The sequence below is a fragment of the Spodoptera frugiperda genome, chromosome 15 (assembly GCF_023101765.2).
Source record: "Spodoptera frugiperda isolate SF20-4 chromosome 15, AGI-APGP_CSIRO_Sfru_2.0, whole genome shotgun sequence".
Lineage (NCBI taxonomy): Eukaryota > Metazoa > Arthropoda > Insecta > Lepidoptera > Noctuidae > Spodoptera > Spodoptera frugiperda.
The window spans coordinates 3315038-3328223 of NC_064226.1; the positions used below are offsets into that span (position 1 = coordinate 3315038).

The 13186-nt window shown below is 34.8% G+C and overlaps 1 non-coding gene across 1 annotated transcript; it reads left to right on the forward strand.

Moving 5' to 3' along the window:
* Positions 1–12587: 12587 nt before the first annotated feature.
* Positions 12588–12660, forward strand: Trnav-aac (transfer RNA valine (anticodon AAC)). The gene has a single exon. It is a non-coding gene; the product is annotated as a tRNA-Val (tRNA).
* The last annotated feature ends 526 nt before the right edge of the window (positions 12661–13186 follow it).

A 13186-nucleotide genomic window follows, 5' to 3' on the forward strand; every position in this document is an offset into this window, starting at 1 on the left:
TGAATTTTTATTCACATTTCTTTAGTTCAAAATGGCTATACCAAAGTAATTTGTAGTATACTTTCCAAATTAGGTCTAAACCAACAGTAGACATAGATTCTAAAACAAAATACTCAACATCAATCTAGAAGACAACAATCACTAAACTAAATCTAAAAACAATAAATTACCCAAAACAAAACCTGTAAACATTCATCTCAAACAAACAGAAGTTTCTAGAAGCAAGGGAACATCTATTTAAAACCTTACCCCATAACATTACCGCTAGACGATAATACCGTCTAATATTCCACCATAAAGCTGCCTCTATAAGCCAGTTTTTCAACTGAATAGCTAGTAAAGTACAAAAGAACAACTAATGCTCTACTAACTATCAATAGGGATAGATTTATAGTACCGAACCCCTCTTTACGAAGAAAATATTGGTCTTACCAAGTACCAAGACGTGGTTTGTGAATGCCGTCTTTTGTGGTTCTAGGAGGATGTCTTGGGGTGTGGGGTAAGTTATAGGTGGTAGTTAAGTAAATAAAGCTGGTAAAATAGTGAAGAAAAAGGGTCACGGTCACAGGCAGTTGAGGAACATAGCGGTGGTTTTAGCCAGTAAGAGTATGGCGCGCTATGTTCCTCAACTGCCTTCGGCAAGAGTAAGAGTCCCTAGGACGTGGGAGGTCCATGAAGAATTCATCAGAAAAAATATAATAATATACTGAATATCAGATCATATAACCGGTACATCCAATCGCAAAATAATCGCACATTACATACATACAGATCAAACTGAAAACCTCCTTTTTGAAGTCGGTTAAAAACACTACTTCATTTCAATTCCAGAATCATATACTCAACCACAAAACTTTGAAAAAATATACCAGAAAATAGAGCTTCGTATCAAACCACACACACACACACACACACATCTAAGTCGCTATCCGCTCATAACTCACAATAACGACTATAAAACTTTGTGTGCGATTGTAAACAAGACTTTTTTCACGGTTTTCTACAATATACCTAGTGAATGATAGTCGTATGGAAAAACAAGTCATTGAGCTTGTCAATCCGTTTATTTGTAGGCAAAGTTTGGAGGCAAACTTGCGTGATTTAGTATCTAAATTACTACCATAAATTATGCCAATGACAGGGTATTTTGTATGGGATTATTAGGTACTTATATTTTGGGTTATTGAAAGTGATTACTGTATTTATTTGTGATACAGGTTTACGGGTTTGAAGCGGATTACTTGTGCGGTTATTTATTTTACGGTCATGGTGTTTGGGTTAAGTATGGAAATATATTTTCTTATTATAGAGGGCGAGTGTTTGAAGTCTCCAGATACCTATAAAGATTGCGATCGTGTGTATAAAGACTGTAATTGTAATTGTTTGCTGATTTAAAAAAATATATTTCTAAGCGTGATGATTATAGCTCAAACCTTCTCTGTATAAGAAGAGGCGTTTGGTCAGCAGTGGTTACTTCTAAGCTGTTGATTTATATGTAAGTACCTACGGTACATAATTATCTTGTCCAAGTTACATTTTAGATCGTTACATACATAGTTGGTTACATACATCTTAAATTATTAAGTACCATGAAAAAGTTAAATAAAAGAATTTTCCATATTCTATAACATTTACAAAACAACACATTTATTCTCCCACAGCTTCTAACACAAAAACGATACACTGAAAAATAAACAAACACAACAATACCAAATAACAAACATTCATTCAATAACAGATATTTAAGATCGGCTTAACGCTCGAACGAACATGTTTTTCCCGAACACAAATTCACTCATTATTATTTCCAAACCAACTTATCTCTGGTATCGATACGATAATTCGATATACGCAAATAACAATCATTCGATAAGTCCAATCATTCGTTCAATTCGACACCGCTCATTCGATTTCAGCGTAGCGACATCTACATATCGAAATGATCCCAAGTTGATTGTGTCCAAAATAATTGGATTTCTCATGTTGGACTGTCGGTTTTATGCGTGGAAGGGAAATCAAACTTTTCCGGTTTTGGTTTACAGTTGAAAATTGTTTGCAGGTACAAAATTTAGCTGATTATGAAGAGCGTATGATTAATAGTGTGCGTAATGTGCTATGAAATGTACAGTGGAATGTTTTTAAGTGTTGATAAATAGTTATTTTTACGGATTCAACTGCGTTGCGTTTCATTTGTAGAACCTAATGCATACGCTGAGTTTATTTTAATTAACAGAAAGATGAATCTTTGTTCCGAAATTTCCAAAAGTAGGAATGATCTACGAATATGCCTTAGAAAGTACATATAACAAAGGTAGCAATATATTAACTTTGTTATTTATAACGTAACAGAAACTATAAAAAATAGTATACCCCTTCTAAAAGTTTGAATACACTTGAATTCACTTTATAGCACTTTGGATTCTATTTCAAACCAAATAAAATACATAATTACTTACATAGAACAGAATCAGGCATTACTTTGTATTATAGTATTGTTAGTACACAATTACAAACAACAAAAATGAAATGCTCAACTCGACTATCAGAGACCATCGCCCGTACAATACCAATGTTAATAAATACACGCATTTTGCATACAAATTATCATGCAACGGCAAATTATAATTTTCACTGAAACAGCATACAGCAAACTGGCTAAAAGTGGATAAATCAAGTCCAAAAGCGGTATTTCGGTCTACCAACCTCGCATTTCATGGCGTAAATTCGTTTTTATGAAACCTTGTGTGCATTACCTAGAGTATTATGGCATACTAGCTTTTAGCTGTGGTTTCACTTGCACGTAATATTAGGTAGAATATTTTATAATGTCGCTCGAAATTAAGAATGATTCATTGTCCATCTGACAATGAAGGAAGGCATGTTAATGTAACTGGTATATTTTTATAATAATTATCGTGAGTCATACTAAATAGGCATACTAATGTATTTGGTAGTTTCAGAGATTGCATAAAGATTAATAAATGAGTTATATTATCCAACAATGAGACAACGGAACGCCAATTGCTACGAATCTTTCAAACCTATTTCGCTTCACCGATAGTCATCAGTATTTCATGCATGCTGGTCGGTTAAGGGTACTATAATACACGAACAGGTAAACACAACATCGTGTGTAAGAAATTATGTAAAAACTAAAAGTTTGTTTTATAAAAAATATATTTTCTATCGGAAAACTAAAAACGGTTTAAAACTAATCAATATCGCACTTAAACAATTGTGTGAGACAGTTTATTCCCAATTAATTCAATAGCTTATACTACATCTAACTAAACCTTTTAACTGTTCTTAATACTTTATATTGAATTCAGTAGGTAGTATGTTGGTCTGTAAACAAATTTGAGTTCAAGTAACGCCGAAAAACTCGGTTAGCAAGTGCACACCGTGAAACGAATGGAGGAACGATGTACTACGTAAACTTATTATATGATAAGCTACTCGTGTTACTGATAGTGCATTAGATGCTGATGTAATAAATTTCTGATAAACGGTGAAGGAAAATCGGGAAAACCTTTTTTTATGGAATAAGCCGGTAAATAAGCACCTGATGGTAAGCAATTGCCGCCGCCCATGGACACTTGAAACACCAGAGGCGTTACAACTTACAAGTGCGTTGCCTTTTAGAGGTTAGGAATTTAAGGGTTGTTAGGGAATCGGGAATTGAGAAGATTGGAAAGGGAGGTAATTGGGCCTCCGGTAACCTTACTCACACAACGCATGTGTTGTTTCACGGCGGTTTTCTGTGAGACCATGGTATCACTCCGGTCGAGCCAGCCCATTCGTGCCGAAGCATGGCTGTCCCACACTTGAACTTAAAATATCAAATGTAAAGGAGATGGCTAAATGACTGACCCAGGCATAATAACAAGAATACGAATTTCACGCTAACCCGTATCATTTAAATATTCACTTATGAATTATTTTGTGTTTAACTAATTCTTATAACTTGGTGAACATAAATTAACAAAAAATAAGTTTCATATTTGATTTTTTTCTGTTGTGGTTTGACATGACAACACGGAAGTAGGTACTGCAAGCTATTATTAGGACATTAGTTTCCTCGAAAATCAAATCGAAATAATTAAACGAACATCAATTTTTAATAACGGTAATATAATGACTTTTTTCTGAAACCAAATAATTGTAAATGTTTTGATCGACACAAAATATATATTTTGTATAAGATTGCACGATCTTACTATCTATTTTGTGTCTGTCCTTGGTTACTTTGTGTTCATTATCTAGTATAAGCAGAATTGTTTACCTATCTACCTCATAATATATAAATAACTTTCGGCTCAGGTACATCAAAACGCCTTGGTAAAAGTTCATAGCAATGTTATAGATTGAAGTTTTTGTAACGTTGTTTGACGTAGGAACGCTACTTTATTTTCAGGATTGCGCAGATATGCCAAGTTTCTGGACCTTCTTAATTACAAAATATCAATTTTTAATTATGCGGCTTTATTTATTGCTAAGTACCATATTTATACAATATTTATTTGTACGGGTTACGACGTCCATACTTTGGTTTAGCCATGTCCTTTCAAGTATAAACATATTTTTGCAACTCTCATCTTTAAATACTAGTAATATAAGGTATAAACCTTAATTTTCATTAGCATTGAATACAATAACATTACTGCGAGAACCAACTACAAAAGCAAGTTACCACAAGCTGGAGGCGAGACAATGTTGGCAGCCGTTTGCGTATAAACTAATGTCTATGTGTGTGAATACCGAGCTGTTATTGGATGAACCCGGGGCAGGATATTATGTTACTGAATTTTGATACAAGATATACATAGGGAATTATTCAATTATACTGTTAGATTAGAAGTAATGTATTAATAATGAGAGTTTATTTATCTATTTATTTATCTATTTCTTTAATTCAAAGAACTGTACAAAAGTAACCCTCCTTCTGGCGCAGTCGGTAATTAATTACAATACTCTTCACAACACATATACAATAAAAAAAATCAATTATAAACTTTTGACACTTAATTATAACATTATTAGTTACTATCATTCATGCATCTCTTTCGCAAAACGTCAAGCATTCCGACAAAAATAATCTTCTTTCACTCGAAAACACGTCACACTCTTTGAATCCAGGAATCAGTTTCATTGAGCGCGGTAGCGGAGATTTATCTCTACTGACTGTTCTACAAGATCGTATACTTAATAAATAACTGGTAACAAAGCCATATACTAAAGATATGAAATCATTCGTCATATATCGAGGACCGAGGATGCTTATGCAGTCCTTTTCTCCACGCCTGGCAGCAAGGTTGGAAAACTTGGAGTTTAAAGGTTTATGAGATTATCAGAGATTATTGGTAGAAGGATTAAGTATTTATCAGAGCCAAATATGTGGTTCCTTAATCAACTCTTACTATTTCTACAAAACGAATCGAAGTGAGAAACTTACTCTCTAAAGTAATAATCTTCAAATAATTGTTAACAAACCTTGCTTCACAAAAACTGAGAAAAAAATTGCACAAAATAAAAAAATTACATTGTAAAAAGAGTTGTACCTTCCTTCCTTGTTTGCTCCGAGTCACCGGAAGCAAGATGTTCCCTATCCCGCCATGTTTGAACAAGGATATTGAAAGCCTTCCCTCCCCTGTTCACAGCAAACAAGCGAATATTTTACCTATTTTAAATAAAAATGCCTTTCCTGTAAAATGGAGAAAATTGATGTTTGATATAACATGGATCACTTTGTGATATAAACTGGTATAGATATTAGGTTTTAGATAAATAAGTGGCATTAACACATCAACGGCCTATAAGTGGGCACTACTGACCAAAGCCTCTTCTCACACAGAGAAAGTTTGAGCATTAATCACCATGCTGGCTCAATGAGGGTTGGCGAATTCAAACGTATAATTAGAAATTAGAAGCTCACATTTCCTCACGATTTTTTCCTTCGCCGTTTATCAGTAGTGTCCTAGTCATCCTGTATAAATGTTCCTTAACGTATATACGTTATCAGTATCCTGATAAATATCTGTCTCCTAAACATTCTGTTCCAGGTACAAAAATCACACCATAGAATCACCTTTACGTATTTTTAGATCCTTAATCCATTAAATCGTTAGAATTAATACCTTATTCATAAATCACGTCATAATATCAATAAAATAAACGCTTTTCCAATAAAATCAATCAATACCAGAATAGTTACTTCGACCAAAGTATCCAAGATTCTTCTCACATCCATGAGTTTTGTCATTATAAGCTGTAATTCGTTTCTGTTCTATATATAAGAGGGATTACATGTCCAAGTTTGTTATTAATAAGAAAAGTTCTGTATCGATGTCAATAGAAATAGTTTTTGTTATATTTGTAGCTGTAATTACATTATATTTTTATCTATAAGTATATCGGTGTAAAAATGAGGCTGAAGGTATAATGCGGACTACTTTTCAGCGGTATTACCGGAGCTCCAGCTCGAAAAGCAAGAGTAGGAACGGGGTGGTTTTTAGTCAGTAAGAGTCTGACACTCCCTCTCGCCTCACCCTGGCGATAGAAATCATTGGATGATTTTCCACCATTATAAAAAGGTTTAATGTATTCCAATGGCCTTACAGAAAACCGACGTAAAACAATACTTGCGTTGTGATGTGTTTCGCCGTGTGTGTGAGGTTACTAAAGACTCAATATTCCCTCCGCATCCCTAATCCCTAATCAACAAACCGCAAATAGCTGTTTGCAAATAATTTTTTGATACAAAATTCTATTAAAAAGTGAACCGTAATCAATACACAAAAATAAACAATAGGGTAGATGACTAATTTTAATGTCCGTCTGATAGATTGTTGTAAAACATTATACACGTATTAATTATTTTCTTACGGAAACAAATACTTTCCATGTTGATTTGAAATATCGTGAGACGTCTCTCCTAAGTACATACGTGTTATATACATTGTAGTAATGACGTATTAGCTCCCACTCCTAAATTATGATTCGTTTTATCTAAGTATTGTCTTCTTACACGAAAAAATAAAAATACGTGTCTAATCATTTTTAATCATCTGACAAACTAATTAGATTTTTAATTTTCATACCCCGTCATAATCCCTATTAAATTAAACGCACATAAAAGCCTTTCGACACGAGCATACATCGCATAAACAAACACTACACTGCTATATAGTGCAGAATATGTACCATCCGTTTGTCTATTAGCAATCACCTGCACAAGACAGCTCGCACGCTTCGACGCGTCGCATGCCCAGCGTTTGTGTATCGTCTGTTGGGGCGCTACTAACGTAGTTTCGTAACCGGCTCACTAATTGGACAGGTTTGCTGTGACAATTTATTATAACGTCTATGTATGTGTGTGTATTGTGTAGAGGGTACACGACCCTTGTAGTTGTAATTATAATGCCGTATGTTTAAAAGCAATGTGTGAGTTTTTGCAAATTCTGTCATTTCTTGTAATATAATCACATAACCGAGTGGTTGTAAATACGAAACGAAATATAATCAGTAGACATAATTATTAGTTGAGAAGAAAAAAAAACGTCAGTTTCCACTTGTCACAGTAAAATTTAAGGAGACAGAATGACTGAATCCTAAAGGCACTAAAACAGATTGTACACCTGGGAGAAACCCAGTCGTCAAGCACCACGGACATTTGATCCAGAGCTGCGGACTGCCTAGTGGGTTTACCGGGCTCCGGCTCGTAAAGCAGGAGAAGGAACGGGGTGATTTTTAGTCAGTAAGAGTCTGACACTCTTTCTCACCTCGCCCAAGGCGGGAGATGTCATTGAAGTCATGGGTCCTTCGTGTGAACGCCTTAACGCACGGAGATTAGTTCTAGATTCAACAAGGTCCGTATACTTAATAAACTACACCTGTCTCGGGCTTATGAATCTAACATAAAAACAATTGGAAGTAAGTATGCCGGCAAAAAATGTATAGTATAAGCTACAAAATATCTACTGTCGAACATAGATACAATGACTTCAAAATTGACCGCAGGTCACCACTTAAATTCTTCAACAGATTAACCAAAACACAAGAGAATGCCAGTCGTATACCTATATACATAGGTATCTCTATGTTTATACAATGAATGTGTTATTGAAGAGGGAGGCTGCGGTGGCGCCCTCTATTAGTCCCTATATTAATACCTAATTGTTTCCTAAACAGACAGGAGGGGGCTAACTTCATTACAGCTGTGTCTGAGTACAGTTTCATTATGTACTTGGTACCTATTAGGGAGTATTTTAAAGGGAGATTGTGGTGATAAATATGTAACTTTATGAGAAAGAAGTTGTTCAGTTGTGAAGAAATAAATTGATAAAGTAGTGGTGGACTGGTGCTTAAGACATCCAATTCGCTTTGTAAGTTTGCCAAATAATCAATGGCAAACATTTTCTTAAACCAAAACTAAAATAAAAGAAAACCGCCATTATTTTATCATTGTTTATTTCTTTCTCTATTAGTTACATTGTTTATTTACCTGTAGTATACCTATATTTACCTATTTGGCCATTTTCTAGTTTTATATAATGCATGCTGTGAAACTCTGTTATTGGCTTCAGAACCACATGTCACTCACTATACTGTATCATGTAGTTAGAAAAATAAGCTGTTGAGTTTCCTACCAAAAAAAAAAATAAAAAAAAAATTGCGTAGTCAGTCTCATTTTAACCCTTAACCACCTAGCGTCGGTCACGGTGACTCTGAGCGATCTATTTTTTCAAATATTTCCGTTACTACGTGGGCCCCACGCCTGTGACTCTGTGTACCTTTTCCCCTCCCTTTTCAGTTTGCGCTCTGCGCTCGGCCAAGCAACACGTGCGCGCAGTGAAAAGAATCAGGTAAATATATATCGTATGCGGTCCTGGTGACCGACGTTAGGTTGTTACGTTTCTTTTAGTGTTAACATTTTCTTATCGTTTTTTAGGTTCAGCATGTCTCAACGTGATCGAAATATCTGTAGATGGTTAGAAGAGAGTGACTCAGATGCTGAGGATCAAAGGGACGAGCCGAAAACGAGACTGCAGTGACGTAGAAGATGTATCTACGTCACTGCAGTCTTCATTTGGCCTTTAGACCACGTGATTGAAAGTGAGTGTCAGACTCTGAAATTGATGTTGACGAGTTATGTGAAAATAATGATAATGATGATGGTGATGTGCCAGTTGATGATCAATCTTCAGATGACGATGTTCCATTGGCAAGATACCGGAACTATTTCGGAAAAAATCGGTTCCGTTGGTCGAGCCAAATTGTAAATGTTAGGGGGCTGTAATTTTGTAATGATTGTGATTTGATTGTGCCAATGATAGTTTTATATAACAGGTTATATACTTAAATTACTAAAATAATTAAAAACATATTGATCTCATTGATTGTTATTGCTTAGCTCTCAGTTTAATAAAAAACCTATAATTTGTTGAAATATTTGTAAGTGAACTTTGATTAATAATAATAAAAAGAAAAAATGTTAATTTTAAGAATTTATTAAAACAATTTGAAATAAAAACAACTAAAGAACTTAATGTGGTTTAATTTTTTGCCAATTTATGACTTTTTAACCTTGTTAATAGTACTTAAACCCAAGCGGTCACCATGACCGACGTTAGGTGGATGTGTTACTGGAATACACGTTAGGTGGCTAAGGGTTAATCTGCTCCATATTATTATTTTCATATTTCCACATTCCGTCCACCATAATGGTAAAAGCTTGGACACATTCTCCCTTTATTTATTCGCCTTTATTTTAATTTATTTAAGTAAATAAATTATTGCAATCGTCAACAAGATTAATTTGACTTTATGCGTTTTTGTGGTTACCATCGGCGGTCAACGGATTCGGACGGATTTTTTAGGGTTCCAAAGTTTAACCAAAGGTTCCAAAGGTTCACCGAATTTAAGTTTTGAATGATATATATTTTTTATGTTATAAGCCGGTAAACAAGCATCACCTGCTGGTAAGCAATCGCCGTCGACCCTGGACATCAAAGGCGTAACAAGTGCGTTGCTGACTTTTTGAGGGTTAAGAATGGGAATCAGAGTTTGGGAGGATTGGGAAGGTGGAGTAATTGGGCCTCCGGTAATTCCTCACTCACACAACGAAACATAAGTAACGCAAGCGTTCTTTCACGTTGGTTTTCTGTGAGGCCGTGGTATCACTCCTGTCAAACCGCATCTGTCTTCGGCACTAATGGGTTAGTGCCGAAGACACTACTACTTGTTTATACATAATTTAGGTATGTTATATTATACTTTACGTTACATACCTCAGCAATTTTCAGAAATGGTACACTCGATGAGTTGATTTTTAAATGCTTTAAAATGGATGATAAAATATTTTTTTAATAATGTTCACAATAATGTTTGTTCGTGTGTATGTTTGATAACTGTTTAAACTATTAGTCATTCTACTAAACAACCCAAATTAATGAGTATCATTTACAAGACACATATTACCTATATTTAAATTTTCCTTTTCGACGGAACCTTCCATGTCCGTCCGTCACTCATTCACTCATTCACCATTTTAATTTTAAAGTCGCTCCCACATTAAATCGTTGACCCATTTCGGAAAACATTTAAAACATTAATGTAAACATTTCCTTATTTACGTTCGGATCAAAAGAATTATCCAACGAAATAATCAGTTTAAGAGTGCTCAGCCTAATATTAATTAATTTAAGGTTCGTTACACAAGTGCCCACTCGTTTTCGAGGAAAACGTGGACAATATTCGCTATATTTTTTTTCATTTATAACTTTTTAATAAAAGCAGACGTCCTTTTTATGGGACAACTTAATAAAAAAAGGATGGTGTTCAAAGCGTAACGGTTTCAAGTGTAATTTATGTTTAAGAAAAATGAATGTAACGGGACACGTCCCAATTTTATTGTTTCTCCAAGTAAGGTAATAGGAATATTTGTATGGGGGGAAAGTTTCTGGAAATATGTAAGTAGGTTACTTTGACTAGAAGTTTACCTTTCACATTGTTTATTTTTGAATTTTATTGCGGATACGAGTTTTGGGACATCTTGTTGCTATTGTTTTAAAATGTTTAGATTTTAGCATTAGATTAAGACAGATGGGGCCCAGTAGGGCTGATGCCCGATCAGGAGCTGCGGACAACGTAAAAGGTTACCGGGGCTCCGGCTCAAAGCAGGAGAAGGAACGGGGTGGTTTTTAGTCAGTAAGAGTCTGACACTCCCTCCCGCCTCAACCAAGGCGGGAGAAGTCATCGGATGATTTTCCCCCCTCAAAAAAAAGCATTAGCGCCTGTTTCACCCTATTATATAAGTGCCCGATACCTTTTAGACAGTAAGAGTCTGACACTACCTCTCGCTCAAGGTGGGAGAAGTCATTGGATGATTTTTCTCACTCGAAAAAAGACATCTTTGTGTGGTCAACCGCTTTACTAAAGAACTTTTCCAATAGAGAACCACGGTATATGACTGTAATATTGAAACTCAGGCTTGAAACTAATATATTACAACTACTAATATCAAATATTAGTGTTTGTTCCGTGGTCATACACACATGGCTTGCGTTCTAAACGTTCAAGTTTATTCCACACTCTTTAAAACAATTTCCAAAGCATTTTTGACCTTATGGAATAGAGATAGAGGTGGTGCGAACTGCAAATAGAGAAGTTTAATATTGTTTACAGCACAGCCTGATAGAAAATTGCATTCATGCTTTTATGTAGCTACTATTATACTTATCTATTTATAAATGTGTCTGGTATTAGTATTATCTATTTATGATATTACTAGCTTTTGCCAGCGGCTTCATCCGTGTTCCCGTGGGATAAAAAGTGTCCTATGTCTTATTTCAGACCATAATCTACCTTTATCCCTAATGAGTAACAAACATATACACAAACACATTTATACTCCCATAGTTTTGTATTTATAATATTAATATATGGTGCCCCTGTAAAGCAAAACAGTAGTACAAATCATCATAGTTTTACCAGATAATTTGCACGAACGTGATTACCATCGTGAATGTTACAAATGTGCTACTGCTTTGCCGAAAAGATATTTCTCTCCAACCTCACATATATTGCTATTACAATTTTGTAAGGCGCACTATTTTTTAGAGCTTTAAAGCGTCTGATAAAAGTTTTGGTCCATGGAAAATGTCTGATTTTTTTAATATGATTTCAGAGTAATATTCTACAAAACATATATAAAAATCAGACATAAAAATTTAAGTTAAGTGAGTCTAATTTTTAGTTACCTTTCTCACCTGGTACCTGCGCAGGTGTCACTCGGCAAGCTTTACAAACATTCAGGCATTAAAAAGTATATACAAGACTACTGTAAGCCGAAGGTTAAATGCTTGTAAAAATAAGATATGTCTGACAGCTCTGGGATCTCGCTCTATACGTATCTTATCATTTGGAAATATACATACAAGAATTTCGAAGTCAGCTTGTAACAAGCCAAAATAGACCTTAGTGCGTATAACCTATTTAGGTCATAGTGATTAAAATTCGATAAAACTACTTTCTCTGTCGTAATACACACTAGTTTGGGTACGTACGTGTATTTCGGCATCGCTTGCATAGTTTCCGTGGTGTAGCGGTTATCACATCTGCCTAACACGCAGAAGGTCCCCGGTTCGATCCCGGGCGGAAACATAGCTTTTTGCAATTGGTCTTTTAATTCATTTAATATTCGTCTTTGATATAAAAATTAAATATAAATATTGTTTTGCGAAGAAAGATAGATATTGTATGCGAAGTTTTGAATATACAAGTAGTTGTTTTTTTGTGTATTTTCTTATTTTACAATCAGACATTTTTACTTTTATATTTTATTTGTTATAGTATTACGCAAATAAAATTGACGGAAAAAGCGCGCAGAGTTTGAAACAAATATAACTTGCATATTAAAATAATAATAAAAAACAAGAAATAAGATGTATGGAATAAAAACAGTACTCCAAACAATATAAGCGCAATGTTGCAAATCGTGCAAATGTTGCTAACACTACAAGTTCAGGCGCCTCGTCACAAAAGGCAGCATTAATTTTTTTATCTTTAAACTCGAATAAATGTATGAACACCATTAATTAAAGAATAAAAGTAACTAAAGCAAATAACTGTGTTAACGTTAACAAGAAATTCGACTGCACGGTTGGTGCAGGCTGGGCAACCGGCTGCC